General features: G+C 38.9%; 1 long non-coding RNA gene across 2 annotated transcripts in view; it reads left to right on the top strand.

Annotated features, from left to right (window-relative positions):
* Positions 1 to 352: 352 nt before the first annotated feature.
* The window catches only part of LOC122422575, a 93,189-nt gene continuing 71,468 nt past the window's right edge, over positions 353 to 22,073 (top strand). For both annotated transcript variants that reach the window (XR_006263882.1, XR_006263881.1), the window contains exon 1: positions 353 to 456. This is a non-coding gene — a long non-coding RNA (uncharacterized LOC122422575). The remainder of the gene's footprint in view (positions 457 to 22,073) is intronic.

The raw sequence follows: 22,073 nt of genomic DNA, 5'->3' as shown, positions 1-22,073 counted from the left end.
GCTTGCTCAAACTCATGCCCACTGAGTGGGTGATCATAAAGCTTAGGTATTTAGATTTTGCCAAAGGCTGTCTTCTGGTTTACTTTTCTTGGCCTCAGCTGGGAAAAAAAAAAAAAAGTGACCATTTCAGAAATTCTCATAATTTATTATCTATTTAACAGTACTTTTCACTTGTCATAAGTCAAAATCCAAAGTAATGGATTCCATTTTTGCCACCTTGAAATATGAGACAGTCAAAATCTCTGAATTAGTACAGGGTGGCAGCAATCACTGAGCAGAACTTGATGACAGTACCCGGCCTTCCCCTCCAATAAATAGCTGTGAGTTCAGCTAGGGCGCAGAGCTGAACCCTGGCACCTTTATTAGATAAGGACACTAATTATAGTGAGGTGGAGCATTACTCATTTACATACTTCTGAGGAAACAAGAACAGCGACGTGTCTGAACTGATAAAAGGTGAGCAGAAACAGGCTGCCTGGTTTTTGTCCACAGAGGGTACACATCTGTCACTAAAGATGTGAAGAGACTTGATACACAGTCTTTTTAAGGGAATTTCTTGTAGTTAGATTCTCTATTTATAAATAGGCAATAGTCCTTTCTTTTGTTGTTTTTTCTGGACTGTTTTAACTCCTGGAAGAGTAGTTTACAAATTCTTAGAAAAGAAAAAACAAATGGAGATTACACTGCAAGCACCCAGTTCTTTCAAATATTAAAGCAACTGGATATTTGAACAATGCCTAGTTTTTACCATATCTGTCAGCATCTGATGACTTAACATGCAAGAGCCATCAGTAAATATTTCACTTTTAAATAGTATTTCCTTACTCAGTACTTCCTGGTTATTTACCTAAGTACCTCAAAAGATAAACCTCTATATTGTTATTTAACTTTTTGGTTTTAAACCTCAACAAGCATCTAATGAATTTCTTTGATGTACCTTTCAGTGAAGAAACTCAGTTTTCTTTACTGATTTTTTATTCAATTTTTAGTCAAACTTGTACATTTTTTTTAATTTAGCACTGAAAAAGGAGGAAAATTTCATTTTTTATCACAAACAGCAGAAGGCTAATTTATATAGACCACATAAATTTGACTATAGAACTGGACTTTTGAATCTAGTAATGTGAAATCTTTCTAACGCTGTACTTGTGTTGAGACTTATTTTTGGTCCAAGATTAACCCTCCACTGCTGGAGGAAGGCGGGGCAGGGGCTGGGGGAAGAAATCAGGATGTGATTTGTTTGGGGGAGGACTACTGGGTGTGTGGATAAAGTAAGTCTATAGCTTTTGCAGAAATATTGGCTTTTGATGTTACAGGCAAAACTGGTTATTTGTTGCAGAATGAGAAAACACTTGCCATGTCTACATTTGTTTCAGGTTAAATAATTTTAAAATATGTATTTTAAAAGACATAATTGTTCACTGAAGCTAGTAATGTTAATTCTAGTTGGAGGAAGAAAAAAAAAGACCTTCAAGATAATGTTCACTTTGTTTTCTTCTTAAACAAACCCATGGTTCTCAATCCTAGATTGGGGCTTCTTCCTCAAGTTTTAAACAAGTGTTCTGTTATTGCTGTTGTTCAGTTGCTAAGTCATGTCTGACTCTTTGTGACTTCATGGACTGCAGGTATAATTCATAACAGTTCAAGGCAAGATTTTAAAGTTTCTTGTCTATCTCTGTGCCAGTGGTCACCCTCCAATGGCATTCAGCTCACTGGAAATCAGTCCTCAGTAGGAAGAGTTAGTCAAACTTATCCAGGCTTCAGGGAGAGGACTTTCTCATCAAAAAAAAAAAAAAAAAAACCCTTGAGATAACCCCCCTTTACAGTCTGCTTCCATCATTTTGAACCTATAAACTTACTATAACCCAGCTGCTAATGATCTTAGACAACCATATATATTTATTTTATTTAGAGAACTGTTTCCCATGCTTCTCCCAAGTTATTTTGTAGAAATATCTTCCATACAACCAGGAACAATTTGGCAAGAATGCGTTGTCAAAGTCAATCCATGGTAATGGAGAATGGGGTTCTGTTAATTTATACTTGCCTAGGTTTTACTTTTACCTGAAGAAAAAAATACATATGTTATTGCTTTTAAAGGTTTTATTGTATGGAATTTATTTGTTTCTTTGTTTTGTTTTGTTGTTTTAAAGACAAAACTATAGAGGAAATTTCTGAAGAGTCAGTAATATTCTGGGTGTATTTAAGACAGCTAGTTACTACACTTGCTTAGTCACTCAGTAGATACTGAAAAATAAAAAGCATACACCAATATGTAATAAGACTCTAAGGATAATGAATAATAATTAAGGAAAAATTTTAATTAATTGATAGCATTTAAATCAGTTATAGTGGGGTGCATTTCTAATAAAGCTATGTTTTAAAAAGGAGGGGAGTTATTACCAAGGCCAAAAGAAAATATTACAATCAGATTGATGTTCAAAGTTAATAGCACAAGTAACTTTAGCATACTCTGATGTAAGCTTCACTGTCAAGTTGTTAAAAAAAAAAAAAGAAATGATTCAGTCTCCATTTATAGGACAGTCCGTGGCTTGTAGCAATCTATAAGGATGAGAGAGAGAAAAGCAGGATTAACATGTCACTCTCCCATGCTACAGAACCATGGGACCTGCAAATCCCAAGAAAGAGGGAAACTCTTGCAAGGTCACTTGGGATTAGGCATGCAAACTAATGGCCTTACTCATTGTTCCAAGGGGTCCTGTGATTGGGCTTGAAGCCAACACACTGCAGCCAACAAAGTCTCTCAATTAGGTACAGTCCCCATGCCAAGTTTCTCAGCAAGAGCATGTGAAAGGGCTCCTTTTGACTTTTGATCAAATCCATTTAAAATCTTTGCCATGGGACTCTGAAAATCACCATTTAAAAATATGTCTGGAATGCCTCATACCTGGGAACTAGTATTAGAAACGTGTACTTATCGTAGAGATTATTACTGATGAATTCAGGAAGCTCTCAAGCAGACAGATTCAAAACAAAATACTGCTGTGGGCCGTGGTGGCAAGAGGAAATCCATTCTCACTTGCCAGCCGTGCTAGGATATCAGTTTTTTAGGGTGGAGGCCTTGTCTTACACCTCTGTGCAGGTGCAGGGCCCCACAGGTGGTAGACACCTAATGAATGTTTTTCTGACTGGATAGGTGAACAAAACAGATTTGTTTACTGAGCTCGCAAAACAATCATCAAACAAATAGGCGGTTTACCATTTGGAAGATCCTTCTCTACCCTGTTTTCCCAGTTACCCATGGTGAGTCCTGAAATATTTGTCCTTTTAGAAGAGAAGAGCTTTTTACACTGGGAAATCCAAACCAATGGCAGGGTGCCTGCTTTGTGGAGGTTGCCTAATCCCTCCTGCTTTGGAATGCTCATTTGTGTTGGGATGTGAAGTCTCCTACCTTGGCAGGGATCTCAGAACTACAGCGAAGGCTTTCACTTCAGCACCCTTTCTTTTCAAGTATTAAAAAAAAAAAAAAAGTAACAAGGTTTGACCGACACATTGCACTGAATACTTTGTTTTCAGATTTTACTTGCCTTTTCTAATACATTTTTTGGTGACTTTTCAGGCAAGAATATTAGAGTGGGTCACCATTTCCTTCTCCAGGGGATCTTCCCAACCCAGGGATCAAACCCACATCTTCTGCATAGGCAGGTGGGTTCTTTACCACTGAGCCACCTGGGAATCAGCTGTGATAATAAAACACTGACTCACAATCCATAAGAAGGATCCACACATATTCCCTTTAAGAAGGATGCTCCCATGATTTCAACTCAGATTAGGTGGACGTGGTAAGTGGAGACATTGAACTCAAAAGCAAAAGAATTACAACAGACTGCGGCAAATTCTGTGGCCTGTGCATGGGATTATCTGCCTATCCTGCTAAGCTTCGCTCCATGGAGCAAAACATCTCCAAAGAAATGAACTGTTTTTTTTCCTGATTAAAAAAAAAAAAAAAAGCTGTTTATTTTCATCTCATAAATACAAGAATTCATGAGATATTGAACACTTAAATCTCAATCATGAAGGCTTTGAGAGGGTAAATTGTAAAAATGTACTTTTACAAATTTAAACAATATTTGAAAACTTAATTGCCTATAGTCTTCAAAAAGATAAAAATTTATGACTGTGACATGGGCCAGATATCAGATGAATGGGGTGGTAGAGAATGAGGGGGAAGTGGTTAAGTTTGTGTGTGGTTCAAAGTTGTTCAAATTCTTGAAGACACACACACTCAGAGTCACATGCCTTGAGTGAAATGTATCAGTCAGCATATGTCTCCCTTTGGCCATTATTTTTAACTCCTGAATTCTACCCTGATGTTTTGTTTAGTTCTTCTAGGTTAGAGGGATTTTTCCAAGTGAGAGTCAAGCGTAGATCTGCTCCCTGTCATGTGAATTGTTTTAAAAGATGTGATTTCAGAAGTTTTAAAGATTCAGCCCAGTGGAGGTTAATTCCATCTAATCCCTTTCTTTTTTTTTTTTTTTTTTCATCTAATCCCTTTCTAATTCACCAAAAACTCAGTCCACTACTACCTACTACCGTGACCCAATATGGACTTAGTTCAGTTGCTCAGTCCTTTCCAACTCTTTGCAACCCCACAGACTGCAGTATTCCAGGCTTCCCTGTCCATCACCAACTCCCAAAGCTTCCTCAAACGCATGTCCATCGAGTCAGTGATGCCATCCAACCATCTCATCCTCTGCCGTCCCCTTCTCCTCCTGCCTTCAATCTTTCCCAGCATCAGAGTCTTTTCCAAGGAGTCAATTCTTCGCATCAAGTGGCCAAAGGATTGGAGTTTCAGATTCAGCATCAATCTTTCCAATGGGACTGATCTCCTTTAGGATGGACTGGTTGGATCTCCTTGCAGTCTGAGTCACTCTCAAGAGTCTTCTCCAACACCACAGTTCAAAAGCATCAATTCTTCGGCGCTTAGCCTTCTTTATAATCCAATTCTCACATCCATACATGACTACTGGAAAAACCATAGCTCTGACTAAACAGACGTTTGTCAGCCAAGTAATGTCTCTGTTTTTTAATATGCTGTCTAGGTAGGTCATAGCTTTTCTTCCAAGGAGTAAGCGTCTTTTAATTTCATGGTTGCAGTCACCATCTGCAGTGATTTTGGAGCCCAAGAAAATAAAGTTTCTCACTGTTATATGGACTTAGACGTGACCCTTACTCAGTGCTCCTCTCCTTGAGCTCCCCCTAGAGGTGAGAGTCTGCCACTAACAACCTCTGTGGCCACTCACAGTCTTCTGAGAAAAGATGGGATAAATACCCTGGAAGAGGATTAGCACTAGGATGATTGCTAAGAACATAACAATCAAACGGAAAATAAAAGCAATATTTATGTGAATTTATTCCCCATTCCCTCTGCACCAAATAAATATTTAGAGCATATACTGTATGCAAAGAATTGTCATAGATGTTCTGGAAAATAATGAAATCACCAATAACACATCTTCCTCTCTCGGAAAACTAAACGCATATAAAAAAGCAACATTCTTTCTGCTTTCCTGACATTTTTCACTAATTTTTCTCCTAGGTACTTCTTAACTAATGGTGTTCTTCAGAACTCTCTTCAAACTCTCTTTTTTTCTTGCTTTACATTCCTTTATTTATATACTCCCATTCATTCTTTTGGTTCTAATAACCACCTGTTTTCTCAAGATTTCCATCTTTATATCGCTGGTCTGAACTTTTCTTTGAGTGATGGGTTCATACTTTCTTTAACTTTTCTGCTGAAATTCTCCACAAGAAAGTTTCAAAGTCACTTCAAACCAACACACCCAAGTGATAACTCAAGGCCACAAATATTTAACTAGAAATAAGCATTGTCAGTGATAAGGGCTATGAATCTAGAAGGTGACTTTGGGCTGAGATTGTATGGGGAAGTCTTATAGCAGAGCTAAATTTGGGGAGGGCTTTGAACAAGAGATTGTCTGTGGGCAACAGAGTGGATGAAATCAGAAGCATATCTATCACAACTTCTTCAACAGAGACCTTTTCTGTCATCCCAATACTTTTTTAACATCCAAGGTCAGCTTTGGCCTCTATTACAATTCAGTTTTTTTAAAAAGAGAGAAAGAGAAAAAAACACCTTGCTTCACAGAAATCTTTCTTTATCTGCTTTTTTTCCTTTCCAATTGGGGAAATTGGAATTGGAGACCTGATAAACAAGGATGAATCAAGCCACGTTCCCCTCACAACAGGAATATACATATTTTCTCAAACATATTTGGATTTCTCTACCCCTGAAAAACAGAAAAGGCAATGCTGAAGTCCAGTTGAGAGGTGGCTCTTGAATACAAGGCATTTTCTTTATTCCTTCTGGAGCCACTTGAGATTGTGGATCTGACCCTGCCTGTGTCCCAGCCAAGGAGCTGAATGTAGCCGCTGACGCTCACAGCACTGCCCCGCAATTCTTGAGAAAGGCATGAAAGAACTGACTTCTTTTCTGTTCCCTCCCTTGCAGTGGTGCTTTCAACGTAAGTAACTCTCAGCCCAAGTTGGACTTTTTGTAATCCCATCAAAGCAAGTTCTTTTGATGCTTACTTCAAAATAAAATAGATTTTTTCCCTTCTTTTTATCTCATGCAATGTTGCTATTTAGAAGGAACACGGGGAGGCTTATCTGTTCCTGAGTAATCACACTAATTGTTTTTCCTGTTTTACCTTTAAGTTCGTTGATTCTTTCCTTGATCATATCCAGTATATAGATGGGTATGATATACTTTCCTTTTGTTTTCTTTCCTCTGCTCACATCATCAAACTGTTCCTGGGTACTCTCTACTTTTTCCATTAGAGCTTTTTAATGTATTAGCCACAGTTATTTTAAGTTTCTTGACTGATAATTCCAAGTTTACGCCATATCTGAGTATCATTCTGAGTCTTGTTTTGTCTCTTCAAATTATTTTTTTCTTGCCTTTTCACATGCATTGTAGTTTAGTTTTGAAAGCTATGATGTAGTGTATATTAAGAATTGAAATAAATAGGCTTTTATGTGAAGTTTTATGTTCACCTGCTAGGAGTCAGATTGGGCTGTGTTGTTTGTTTTGGCTATAGGCTTCAACTTCCTCTAGTACCCTTGATTTTGTCTCTCATTCATTTTGGGATTCCATAAGAACTCTTCCTTGGATAGAAGCACTCAGCCTTTTAACCAATAATCCATTGTTATTACTCTGGATCCTTGCTGGTTAGGTGGTAAGATATGGGAAGGGAAAACAGTCTCTAATCCTATGAACAAATCTGTCTTTTAGTAGGCTTGAGTTCTTGGGCTGTTACCTTCAAGGGCAATTTTTTTTTTTTTTTTTCCTCCTCTGAACATAGAGCTTTATTATAGAAAACAGTGGATCTCTGAACCTTTTGTAAATTGAAGTTTTTCCCTCTCCCTGCCAAAGCCATAAAGGGATTTTCTTGGTTTTTCACACCAAAAAAAAACCTGGTGGGATTTCTGGAAGCAGAACCCATGAATGTGTGGGTGGTCCCCCTACGACAGTGCCCTTAAGGAATTTCTCACTCACATGCTAGCCCACACTCAGTCTCCAGTAATTCATCAAAATTACAATTTGTGTTCCTACTAGTTTATAATTCTAGAGGCTTCCTCCCCCAGTAAATATATCTCAGCTATGACTCTGGGTTCTTCTGTCTTGCTAGAATTGGGGGGTGTAGGTTTGCCTTGTGACTTCAGCTCTCTGACAGGTCCAAGGAAAGTCACAGATTTTCAATTTGTTCAGTTTTTTCTTATTGTATGGACAGATGGGACATCTTCCAAACCTGAAACATGTCACAGCCGAAAGCGGAGGGTCTCTCTTCTTCTTCATCCTTTACAATCATTAATCAAAGATCCCCAATGTTATCTTCTATCTCTAAATCCATCTTTCCTTTTTATCCCCACTGCTATTGCTTCCATGGTGTTTGTCTCCAACTTAGATCATTTCAGAAACTTTGTAAATGATCCCAGTGTCCTTAAATCCCTTCAAGTGGTATAAACATACATCTAGTTTTCCAGAAAGGATCCCAGTTCATGCCAATTTTCTGAGCGGAATGATTACAGTGCTCCTTTTTCAGTTTCAAAGTGTGCCTGTTTAGCAACCATGATGTGGTCACTCGTGATTCACTCAGGATTGTGAATCAGTCTTGCCCTGAATCCACCTCTGCCCTAAAATAATCTTTCTAAAGTTTAACTATGATCATGTCCCTCTTCTGTATAAAATTGTTCAAGTCTATATCTTTAGATATAGACTTTATCTAAAAGGTAAACATTTAATGCCTTATTAGGCAAGGGCATCCAAGATCCTCCATGACTTGACTCCTGCCTTTTTTGGCTAGTTTTTGTCAACCCCTTGAATTTGACGGCCTTGTGAAATAGAGCTGTTTGGTATTCCTTGAGTACAGTATGTTGCTTTAAACACTGCTACCTTTGCTCTGAAACCATCCAAGGCCCATTCTTTCTCCCTACCTACCATTCCCAAATTATTATAAATTATGGTCAATTAATCATCAGTCATTCATAGTTACATTTTATTATAACCATTGTTTTGTAGACACTGTCACACCTATACAAACACTGCACTACAAACCCACATTGCACACACTAGATTATGAACCCCTCAAGAGCAGAAACTATATCCTAATCATTTGAATTATTTATGTCAGTAATGTAGGTGGTACTCAACAGTCATTCTGTTGAGCTCCATTAGGAGACAGGAGTGCTGTAAGTGTTCTAGTTAGTAGCAAGGGTACAGTCAAATTATAGTCAGCTTTATAGAACAGAGTCGAAAGAGACAAAAGCTATGGATGGAAGTAAATATAAATTTGGGCTGAATATGAGGTCATACTCTCATTTCTCTGTCTCTGCCTTTCTAAGCTCCCTCTATCTGGACTCAGAGTTTCCTTACCTTAGAAACAAACTCACAGCCCTTCTTTCCCTTGATGCCTACAACAGGCTTTGGAAGAAGACCTTTCTCGACTCAAGTCCTCCTTCTTTCATTAATGATTTAGGTAGTCTTCAGTAATTTGGGTGTCAAGATTTCATTCCTCATAAACCTAAGAAGATTAAGATGGATTATCAGATTAGTTTGAGGAAAGTGAGAGAGCTGGTGGCTAGAAATTCTAAAAATAGGATATATTCAGGTACAACCAGCTATCAGAATTTCCCATGAAAATTCTGTGCTATGATCTATAGAGCTTGTTTTGTCAAGAACCTTTCAGTTGCTACTTTATTGATTCAATCTACTGGAGGGAAAATTTATTTCAGCCATAACTGATTTTCCAAGTAAGTAATCAGTCATCTGCTTTCTTCTACCTACCCCAGATAGAGTATTCTAGAAGCAGATGCTGAGATGGAGCTCAGAGTGCAAGCTATTACCCATAAAGGGAAAGGCAGAGGGAGACGTGAAACCATGATACAGGCTCTGCAAAACCTTGACCAACCTATTGTGAAGCCTTTCCCAAGATTAGTCAAAGTAGTCAGGCTTTGTATGCGACCTTGTTCTGTCACTAATGTGGACTGAGCTATAAGGGCATGACCCCAGGTGAGGCAGATCTCCATAGCTGAGGCAGACTCTGAAGCAGTCGACACCTTTGGACCATCTGATGACCACAGTCCCTGTAACTGGGCATTTTGTCCTTCCCTGACGAGAAACCTAAGAGGCACATCTCTGTGTCTACCATCTTTGGCTCTGCTTTATCAGAAGTATGATGAAAGTGTTCACCAAAGCTTCAGACTTATGTCTTATCAGCTGGGCAGCTTTAGAGAAAGAATTTCTTTTACAAAAGTTCTAGTTAATATCCTGAGATTGAATGTTATGAGTTTGGCTTGGGATCAGGAACTCACTACCAGCCCCAGGGGTTGTGAGCCACAACTATACCAACAGACAAGAGAGCAAAGAATGAGGAGATTCCCTAAAGGTACATCGTGGCACTGTTACCAAACTAAAGGTGGAAGGGAGCGGGAAATTGATGTCTTCTACCCTCTTGTGGGCCCGGATACTCACGCATCTTGAGCCTTTCTAGACTAATCTGGTCCCCAAGGAATCATGGGACACAGTTAATTATAGGTAGAGGGTCTCAAAGAGCACTGTTAACTTTCACAGAAACTTCATTATTTTGAAAGACATGACTTTGAATTCTCTTTAAATAAGAGAATTTATAATGTTATAATGTAAAATTATTACAAATTCCCCTCTCCTTTTCTACCAATTGTACTAATTTTCTGAAGTACCACTTGCTTTCCTTTCATTTGTGATAGAGTGGAGAATAACTGTGGGATTCTGCAAAATGCTCAACGGGAAACTAGTGCAAGAACATAACAACAAAGAGCCTTTCATGCGGCAAGGAAGAGTACTTCTGTTGGCATGAAGAGCCTCTACCACTGGGACTGTGAAACTGTGAATCTGTGAAAAGAAAGAGATTTCTATATTCAGGAAAACTTGATACTTTTAAAGTAGTGTCAATTTAGTGTGTGTGTGTGTACATACGCATACGTATGTATGTGCGTGTAGACACACAATTTGTCTCTATATGTATGTACAAATCTTTTGCTTAAAATCTCTTTGGTTAGGTTTATGAAAGTTTTCTTTCTTTAGAATGCTGAATTTATTGCTCTTAAATAGAATAAACCAAGGCTTATACTCAGGAGGCATATGTCAATACAGGCACACTACTTATTAAGTACTGAAATATTTTTCCATGAGTTGGGAAATGGTATAATAATAATAAATGTGATAAGTACTGAAATTAATTAATGAATTTCAGCACATGTGGTTTATCCTCCGAAACCACACACTGCTTTGATTCCAAGATTTTTAAAAATTGTTTAGCTGTGGGCACTAAAGCCCAGAACTGGAAGGCCTGCTGAAGAGATCCTATTATTTGTTTCAGGTGTTGAGGGATTTCTTTGGGGTTCAAATGTCCTTGGCTGGGAGAAGGGAGATCACGCATCACATTATGGAGGAACTTGGTGACAGCTGAAGAATCTGGGAGAATCCTGGGGCAAAGAGAGCACAAGTGAGGCTTCAACCACTCAGGGAGGATCAGGACAATTTGCTTTACTGGAAAACTTTTCCCTGCAGGGACTGACCACTCCTGAACCGTGTCTATGAGGAGGAGATCTACTTGGGATCCCTTTCAAAGATCAAAGAATGTGAAATGCAAGAAGTGACTGTGGGAACCTCCTCTCTGTCTCCTTCCCACGGCCTCTGGCCAGTTCTCCCCACGGAGGAACCTCAAGATTCCTGGGCCCTCCCATCTCTGCCCCTGTCTGGTCCTGCACGTCTTCCACTGGCACTGGTTGAGCCTGGTAGCAGTTACCATTGTTTCTCTTTCCCTCTTCTTTCCCTTTCTTCATTTGTTCTGCTTATTAGCTGGGCTTCAACCAGTCATTTTCATCCCAGCCCCAGTTATTCCCTGCATGGACATCAAAGAGGCAAACATCTCACCCTTTTTTCAGGGGACAAAGCAGACGAACCATGCACATTCTTAGCTCAGGTAGCTAGAACTGGCTGATAACCACCTCCCTTGACCCCTCTTCCTACTCACTTTTGTATTAATAAGATTTATTATTTTTTAGGATGATAAGGCCTACAGGTAAGGAGACAATGGACGTTGGAAAAATAGTTTATTATACAGGCAGATCCCAAGTGGGAGAATACACATCATGCCCCTGAGGGCCACAGGGGAGCACCGGGAAGTCAGAGGGGAAAAACCTGTGGGCAAAAGCCTTTATCACATTTTCCGTGAGAAGAAATAGGTGAGGCAGGGAAGACAGGTTTGGGATTGACTAAGCTGAATCATTCCAGCATTTGGAGCACTGGGGCTGTCCCCAGCTGTCTCACATCTGGCCCTGCAGTGACTAGGGCTGCTGGATCATGGCCAGGAGTGTGAAAGCCTGATGTGGGAGTTGGTAAGAGGTGTGGACGCTGAATTGGTTGGTTTGTTTTGAAAAGAGTGGCCCTGGGAGGATGATTCCTCCTGAGAAGAAGGAAAGCAAAGGAGGCCAAAGCAAGGTGACTCAGCAAAATTATCAGGTTGTTTGGATCAGGTGTCTGTAGTACAAGCACGTAGGGCAGCATTTAAACCATCAAATTTAAAGTAACTAGAAATGTGATAGATACATTTTCTCTTTCTCATTTTTTTTTTTCTCTCTTCCTCTGGCTTTCCAACTTCTGTCAATAAGGTTATAACAAAGGGCCACTGTCTTTTGCTCTTGGATGATTCTTGGAGAGAGATTCACTTTAATGGAGAAGTCTTTGTAAGAACTTTATATGTAAAATCTCAGCTAAGAAAGGAGCATCATTTAATTCTATCACCAAAAATTACACCAATGATTTTAAAATCGTTAGAATGACTTGATGAATGAATTTTATTATAAATTTGAATATTTGGTAAGCAAGATATACAAAGTATAGAGAATACAATTGGCTCTTGAACAGCACAGTTTTGGATTACACGGGTCCACTTAAATGTACATTTTTTTCAATGGTAAATTCCATAGTACTACAAGATCCATGGTTGATTGAATCTGGGGACATGGAATGATGAGGAAGCATGAATGCAGAGGAACCAAGGATACAGAAGGCCTACTATAAGTTATATGTGAACTTTTGAAGTTGGCACCCCTAACTCCTGTGGTGTTTCAAAGGTCAACTGTGTTTATTTGGAGACTAGAAGAAATACATTTTTACAGCCTTGATTTATATATTAAAATATAAACTCTGTATTGTATATTTTATAATATAAATATATTCATATATCAGATATTAAAATGTTTTATAAATTTAAATGACTAAACAGTTTTTACATATTGTATTCTTGTTACCTCCAACTTTCTAAAATGTGATTTTCTTTCAAAGTCTGTTTAAAGCACTGTCTTCTTTTTACAAACTTGGTCATGATCATGACTTGTATCTCTTCTGTCTGTCATCGCCTGCCCCCTGTTGTCTTTCTAATTTTGTGGTGGTAAGATCACTGAAATTCTCCCATCCATTCCTAGAGCAGTCGTACTTTTCAAGGGATGGGTGCATATCAGAATCACTGCGAAGTCTCTGAAGTGTTTGCTCCTAATCCAGCCCCTCACCCAGCTGCACACACACAAAATATATCTATCCAGGAGATATCTGAATCTAATGAGAAATTTTTCTGGAAGTATATCAGAATCACTTGGGGCAATACTGACCTAAAGCAGAAAAAAAACCTAGGAACTGCCTGTCCTTAACTCCTCTTCTAAACTGGGGAACTTGTTTGAGCAATGTTCCTTGACAGACTGACCTTGGTCATGGTGTTCTAGCATTGCTCACACTTACTAATACAATCCAGATCACTGCTAATACTTGCCACTGCACTTCTACAATCTTCTCCAAGTCAAAATTGTTACTGAATATTTCCAGTAGCAAAGTTCCAATGGCTGGGTTTTCAGGTCTCATCATCCCTCTCCCCTTCTACACCCTATCCCAACCCCCCATGCTACATGCCCAGTGTGCTCAAATTAGCGTCCATTGAGTCAGTGATGCCATCTAGCCATCTCATCCTCTGCTGCTCTCTTATCCTTTTGCCTTCAACCTCTCCCAGCATCAGTCTTTTCCAATGAGCTGACTTTTTGTATCAGGTGGCCAAAGAATGGTTTTCATGTCTAGATAATGTAGATGGGGATGTGTTAGGCATCCTGGCTACATTTGTTCTCCTCATAGAGTTTATATCAAATACACTGGCTTTTTTGGGGTAGCTATTTGGATTTAGGGCATCTCTCCCCCCATTATATCTGGAAGAGCTGTACCATTTCTATCTATCCTTCCACTTGGGCTTTGAATTCTTCCTGCTTTCTGCGCCTCAGAACTCTCACACATTATTTAATAAGTGTCCACTTCCCACACTGGATTGTGATTTCTAGGAGGTCAGTGATCTTATTCTATTTTTTATTCCTATTGCATCTGATGCCTGGCAGAGTGCCTGGCACATAATAAGTGCTCAATAAATATGTATTAAGTAAACAAATGAAAAAACTAAGGCTGTTGAAAGTATGAGATGGTGTAATGTAAACTCCATCTTAGAATCTACCACGTTACTCATAACACAACTCGGTGACTTTCACTTTCACTTTCATGATGTTACTCAGACTCTCAAAATATATTGAAATGACAAATGAAGATGCTTGGAGGGATGAATAACTCAATGTCATGTCTGAATTCATGGACTTCAGCCAGAAGAGTAGTGTTCAGTTTTAGAGGAAAGTACTCTGCATAAAGGTTTAGACCTAAATATAAGAAGCCTTGTGTGTGCATGCTCAGTTATGTCTGACTCTCTGTGACCCCATGGACTGCAGCCAATCAGACTCTGTCCATGGAATTTTCTAGGCAAGAATACTGGAGTGGATTGCCATTTCCTCCTCCAGAGGACCTTCCCAACCCAGGAATGGAACCCAATTCCTCTCTGTCTCCGGCCTTGATAGATGGATTCTTTACCACTGTGCCACCTGGGAAGCCCATATAAGAGGATATATCCCTGAATAAAAGTTAAGACAAGTCCTCATCATGTACAACACTTCTGAGTTCATTTTGATGGTCAGTACCCACATTCCTTTAAAAAAATATATGTTTAGATAATTTTCTCCTTTTCATGTTGGCAACAAAACAGAATCAGAGTGACCAAAGGACTCAACACAGTTCTTAACCATGGCCCAAGGCAACAGAAGGCTCATTCTGAGAGCATTTTTGGGTTAGTCCACATCTCCTTCATTTATTATGAAATGTCACTGGTATTTCCTGCTTCCACAAAGAAACTCAAACCCCAATTGATGCATCAGTGACTCAAAAGGACGAGGCTGTTTTCTCTCTCTTCATCCGTAAAACAAAGAATCTTCTCCTTTTCACCAAAAAAAATCCCAAATAAGACCAGGGGGACTAATAACTTCAGCTCCAATTCTATTTGTTCTGTAACAGTGCTGTCCAGCGGAAATTTAATACCCATCATAAATGTGAGCCACAGAAGTAATTTAAAATTTTCTAGTGTTAAAATTAAAAAGTAAGGTACAAGTAATTTTAGTAATATATTTTATTTTACTTAACATACCAAAAATATATCATTTTAACGTGAAATCAATAGGAAAAATTATTAGTGAGATATTTTACATTCTTTTTCCTACTTTGAAATCTGGTGTGTCCTTTACAATTAAAGTATGTCTCAGTTCAGACTAGCCATATTTTAAGAGCTTAAAGCTACATGTGGCTGATGGTGACAGGCTGGTCAGGATAGTTCTAGAATGTGCTTTTGTGCCATAATTTTCCACACAGCCAGAAGAGACATCCCATTCATCTTCCCTGCAGCCACTGGCATCCAAGTGAGGAAGGGTAACCTATTGAAACCTCTGAAAAGTTTTAAGTACATTCAGTAAATAAGACCTGTCACAATGCTTCAGGGGTCACCAGGCCCTGCTCACCACAATTGCAGTTGCCAGTTTAAGTGCAACGTTGCTCCAGCATCGCCCAACTGAGGCCATTCTTGTGCAAGCCAGCATTCTGTCGCTGTCCAGGCTGCAGCTCTGCCTGGGAACAGGGAGGATTCTTCCTCTTTGGGTATTAAGCACAGCCAAGGATGACCGAGCCAAAACTGACCCACTGTCTCAGTGCCACAGGCACTTGCAGGCGTGCTCACATTTTTAACTCTGAAGATCATGTAGAATCCTTCTGGGACAAGTGCTTATGCAAGTTATGGGTGTGTCCTCAGTCCCTCAGTCACCTCAGATGCTTTGGGACCCCGTGGACTGTGGCCCGCCAGGCTCCTCTGTCCATGGAATTTTCCAGGCAACAATACTGGAGTGGGTTGCCATTTCCTCCTCCAGGGGATCTTCCCGATGAAGGGATTGAACTCACATCTCTTGCATCTCCTGCATTAGCAGGCAGATTCTTTACTACTGCACCACCTGGAAAGCCCTATAATGCCTAGTATATTTTTTAAGGAAGACTTAAATAGAAAGGGCTGATGAATTGATGAAGAATTAGGGAATCAGTCTATCTTGACGTGAGAATTGTTTAAGTGTTCTTATACTGTAATACATAGTCAATTACACAAAAGAGTCTGATAGTTTCTGGGTCATCTTTATTAGGGAGTGGTTGATGAGAAACTTTAGCATAAGATGATTTTCTTGATTTTCGAACTGCTTCTTAGACCTCATGTGTCAGCAGAGCCTGCTGCAGGGACCCTTAAGCGAGGAAGGCAGAGAGTAGGGATCAAGGGCACAGCCTTCAGCCAGAGCAGCTCTGTTTGGTTTTCTTTTAAGGTTTCTGGGCAAGATCTAGTATGGATAAGTGGTTTCTGTGCCAAATTTTCAGAAAACCGCCCACCTAAGGGAATTGTCTCTGTTTTCATTCAGTCTGAATTTTTCTGCGCTCCCCATATAGCATTTTTATCCTGCCATCTGTGCTGGGATGGCCACTTTTTCCATAGGGTCTTTACTACTGAGCAGTTAGTTTTCACTTGGGCAATTGTGCAAAGAAAAGCCTTTAAGTACCACATATTTTAGGCTCATTTTTACTGTTTTTTAAAGTAACTCATATTTATTGTGGGAAAATGAAAGAGAAAGCTAGATAGAATAAAGAAGAAAATAGAAAGCTTTCATAATTGCATCACACGAGATAAATGGTATTAACATTTTGATATATTTCTTTCTGGATTATAATATGTATATATTTTAAACTAAATTGGAATCATATTTTACAAGTTTTATGTCTTTCTTTCCTCAGCATCATATTATGATCATGCTTCTATTTCATTAAAGCATAATTGTTATTAGTTTTGAAATTCTTAATTCTATGTGTGCCTTATAATATACTTAATCATTCTTCTATTGTTGAAAATATTGATAGTTCCAGATTTTGTTTTTGTTAAAACTGATGCTTCAATTGTCATTCTTGTAAAAAATAGTGTTTTCAATGAACATTCTCACACATAAATATTTAACTACTTTTTAAAATTCATTTTCTAGAAATTGCTAAGTAAATAAACTTTCTAAATGTCTTCTTTCATGTTGCTCAAATATTGCCCTCTTGTATCAAACTTCAGCCCCACCAGTAGTGAGAAAGTGAAAGTCACTCAGTCGTGTCCAACTCTGCCACCCCACAGACTATACAGTCCATGGAATTCTCCAGGCCAGAATACTGAAGTGGGTAGCCTTTCCCTTCTCCAAGGTATCTTCCCAACTCAGGGGTAGAACCCAGGTCTCCCACAGGAGGATTCTTTGCCAGTTGAGCCACAAGGAAGCCCAAGAATACTGGAGTGGGTAGCCTATCCCTTCTCCAGCGGATCTTCCCAACCCAGGAATCAAACTGGGGCCTCCTGCGTTGCAGCAGATTCTTTATCAATTGAGCTCTCAGGGCAGCCCCACCGGTAGTGGGGTGCTAATCTATTCTCACCCTTCCTGACTTTGAGTTCAATACTCCAAAAGAATCTTTTCAATTTGATATTTTTAAAGTTTTTTAAAAATGATTTGCAGGTCATTGACCACTTGTTAAGGGACTTGTACTTCATTGTCTGATCTATGTTTCCTTTTGACCATTTTTCTTCTGATCTGTTAATAACTTTAGTTTTATTTATTTATTTTTAAAGTTTTACTTTTTTAACACCAAAAAGGTATTGAGGTAGAGCTGATTAACAATGCTGTGGTACGTTCAGATGAAAACAGAGAAGGGATTCAGCCGTACATAGACCTGTCTCCATTGTCCCCTAAACCTCCCTCCCATCCAGTCTGGCACTGTGTAGAGTTCCACGTGCTATACAATAAGTCTTTGTTTGTTATCCATTTTAAATATCAAAGTGTGTCTATGACCTTCCCAAAGTCCCTAACTATCTCCCTCCCCTGGCAATCATAAGTTCAAATAACCTTAATTTTATTCATAAGAACATTTTATGTATTAAAATTATCAGATCTTAGCCTATCATAGTATTTGCAAAAACAAATGATCTCAGGAATATCCTGTTGGTTTTGTGGTTAAGTCTCTGTGCTTTCACTGCTGAGAGCCTGGTTTAATCCCTGGTCAGGGAACAAAGATCCCATAGGCCGTGTGGCCAGGAAAAAAATAAAAACCTAGTTTCTCTTTCTCTTTTATTTTTGCTAAACTTTTTTTTTTTAAACAACATAAGTTTAATCATAAGAACTCTTCTAGTCTCTGCTTATTCTGTCACTCCAAGAAGTTTCATCCACATCCATAGCTTCAATTATTATATATTACATTAATGATTCACAAGCTTACACCTCCAGCCCAGGCAGCCCAAGATCAAGAGAGACTGGCTCAGAGAAATCTGTTGGTTTGACTTTTATCTAACAGAGTGGAAAGTAAATTAATAAGAAGGAAGCCCATAAGGTTTTAGAAGTCACTATATCAACTTGAACTAAAAGATAAAGACAGCACAAAATTAAGACAGGCCTCTGGAACTCCAGAGCATATATTAGGTTGATGCAAGAGTAATTAGGGCTATTGCATTGTTGAAATTTGCCATTTGATATTGGAATACATTCTTAAATATAGTTATGTTATACATCATTTTGATGTGCTTTTCTCACTTTATGTTTCTTTGCTAATAATTTATTGGCTTCCCTGGTAGCTCAGCTGTGAAGAATATGCCTGCAATGCAGAAGATTCCAGTTTGATTCCTGGGTCGGGAAGATCGCCTGGAGAAGGGATAGGTTACCCACTCTAGTATCTTACTGCTTATTTTACATGTATTTTAGACCATGGAAATGGTGTTAGACAAAAACAAATTCAAGCAATTTTCTTATTTGAGTTCAAAATGAGTCTTAAATCAGCAGAGACAACTCAACAACACATTTGGCCCAGGAACTGCTAACAAACGTACAGTGCAGTCATGATTCAAGAAGTTTTGCAATGGAAACGAGAGACTTAAAGATGTGGAACACAGTGGCCGTCCATTGGAAGTTGACAACAACCAATGAGAGCCATCATCGAAACTGATCCTCTTACAACTGCACAAGAAGTTGGCAACGCAACCATTCTATGGTCGTTTGGCATCTGAAGCAAATTGGAAAGGTGATAAAGCTCTATAAGTGGGTGCCTCATGAACTGACCTAAAATCAAAAATATCATTTTTGAAGTGTCATCTTCTCATTGTACACAACAACAATGAACCATTTCTCAATCTGATTGTGACATTCGATTAAAAGTGAAATTTATACATACGACAGCTGGCGATGACTAGCTCAGTGGTTGGACTGAGAAGCTCCAAACTGTTTCCCAAATCCAAACCTGCACCAAAGAAAGTTCACAGCCACTGTTTGGTGGTCTGCTGCCAGTCTGATCCACTACAGCTTTCTGAATCCAGGCAAAACTATTACATCTGAGAAGTGTCCTCAGCAAATCGATGTGATGCACCAAAAATTGCAACACCTGCAGCCAGCATCATTCAACCGAATGGCCCAGTTCTTCACGACAACTCCTGACCACGTGTCGCAAAATCAACACTTCAAAAGTTGAACGAATTGGTCTATGAAGTTTTGCCTCACCCACCATATTTACCTGATCTCTCACCATTCAACTACCACTTCTTCAAGCATCTCGACAACTTTTAGCAGAGTAAATGCTTCCATAACCAGCAGGAGGCAGAAAATGCTTTCCAAGAGTTCATTGAAATCCAAAGCACAGATATGTATGCTACAGGAATAAACAAACTTATCTCTGATTGGCAAAAATGTGTTGATTGTAATGGCTCCTATTTTGATTTGTTTGAGCCTAGTTATAATGATTTAAAATTCATGATCTGAAGCCGCGATTACATTTGTACCAACCTAATACATGTATATACATAAGATCTTATTGGTTCTGTTTCTCAGGAGAACCCTGGCTAACATAATTAAGGATATAATTTGTGTCCTTACTTCCTAGATCTTCAGTTGAAAGGAACTATATTCAAAGAGTTGTACTCAAGGAAGTATACTAGCTTTTACTATTGGATTTTATCTTGTAAGCCAACGTGTGACTCTGTCTTTTGTCAGAGAGATGTCCAAGGACTTTATTGATTGATTCTAGGGGATTCTGCTTGTTTTCTAACATTTTGATCATAAATGCAGCCTCTGAATGGCTCACCAGCCCTGGGAGGGGAGATGCTATGTGTTGTGACTGAGCTCTCAGCTGTCTTCTCAATGGCAATCGAATTCTCAGATGGGATCAGCCTTAAGAACATATCGATGAAATGAGAGGGAGCAATTTGAGACCTCTTTTAACAGGCTGAGGCACTTCTAGTTAGAAATGTGACCTAAAAAATAGAAAATTTCCTATTTTGTAACACCATAATCTTTCCCCGTTGGCTCAACAGTAAAGAGTCCGCCACAATGCAGGAGACACAGGTTCACCCCTAGGTTGGGAAGATCCCCTGGAGGAGGGCAGGGCAACCCACTCCAGTATTCTTGCCTGGAGAATCCCATGGACAGAGAAGCCTGGTGGGCTACAGTCCACGGGGCCTCAAAGAGTCAGACATAGCTGAAGTGACTGAGCATTCATGCATGCACTCTTTATAGTTCAGATTGTAATAGCCATGATTTGTGTGTTTGGCATTATTTTGAATGCTTTATGTGTAACATTTTATCTTCCCAACATCCCAACAGGTAACTCTTACTCTTCCCATTTTACTGATGAAAAACTAAAGCTCAGTGAACGGTTACACTTTGAGGGAATGGTGCCCATTTTACTTCTAAACCTGTTTTCTTCTACTGCACCAAATCCCCCAGTAGACAGAAAAATGCCCGGCAGCACGTTCCTTCTGCCTACTACCCCTTCCTGCAACTCCCAAAAGTTTACTGTTTATTCGCTTCAGGCTCAGAATCGAGTAGGCAATCATGTACATCTTGTTCCTGTTACGTGGTGCAGAAATCAGTAAGATGTGCTCTAATGCAGACACACGACAAAGAAAACAGGTAGACGTCACAGTGTGAAAGTATTAGGAAAGAAGAAAGTCCATCTGAGATGAATTCAACTCGATAAACATTGGATTAGCCTCTGCTATGTGGCCATTCTTGGGGAGATACCGGGATGAAATGAGACTTAACTGCTTGCACATAAGCTCCCAGAATGTCATGTCAACATTATTTGAATTTCATTAGACCAGAAATGTCCAAAACATGAGACTGTATCATGAAAATGAGGAGCACAGTCAAGAGGGCTATGTCTTTACTGGCATTCAAAACAGCGTGCTTTGCGCTTGAGTTAGTGACTCAGAAGGAATGACCTCGAGTAGCCTAGTGTCTTTTTTTTTTTTTTTTTGCCAAGAAACAGCTTATTTCCAAAGACATAACAAGTTTCACACACCGTTTAACTTTTCACTAGTATAGAAGCAAGAATTTTTTTCAATTTCAAAATTACTCTGTTTACAGAAATGTTTGTAGATGCTTTACAGACCTTCAGAAAACTACTAAATGTTAGTTTGGCATGTTAAAAGATTTCTAATATTTTTGTCTAATATTGCCCACAAAAGACTAGTAAACATTCTCCAACTCCACTGTGAAGAGAAGAGCGTCATTTTTTTTTTTCAAAGAAGTCTTTGATTTAAAAGCATAATACATTTCAAAGAAACTTACTCTTGTTTGGAGTTTCCAGAGTGCCTGTTTGCTTGGAAAAACTAAAACTTTGAATGCTGTTTTCCATAATTTGATATTAAATATTCAGAGTATGCTTAAATCTTAGCCTATAAAATATATCTGCAACTGAAATGTTACCTTTTTCTGAATATCAAAACTCTGTGTACAGCTTCCAATCTGATATGGAATATTGTACTTCAGATCTCAGTGCGATTATCTTCAAGTTCAGTACTTGTTGAAATTGTATTTATTGAAAATTGGACATTCTCTCACACACAATCTAATTTGGTAACATTAGAAGTGATGCCAAGTTTCTCACAAGTCATCTCTGTCCCCCTGAAAAATTTATAAGGGGAATCCTAACAGAGACTGGCAGTACTAAGATTTAAACATTTTTCAAGTACTTAAACTTTAAAATTTGTAAATTCCACTAATGAAAGTAGGTAAGAAAGTACTGCATTTAGATTAAAGGACATGATGTT

The sequence above is a fragment of the Cervus canadensis genome, chromosome 20 (genome assembly GCF_019320065.1).
Source record: "Cervus canadensis isolate Bull #8, Minnesota chromosome 20, ASM1932006v1, whole genome shotgun sequence".
Lineage (NCBI taxonomy): Eukaryota > Metazoa > Chordata > Mammalia > Artiodactyla > Cervidae > Cervus > Cervus canadensis.
This window is presented reverse-complemented; position numbering and strand designations above follow the sequence as displayed.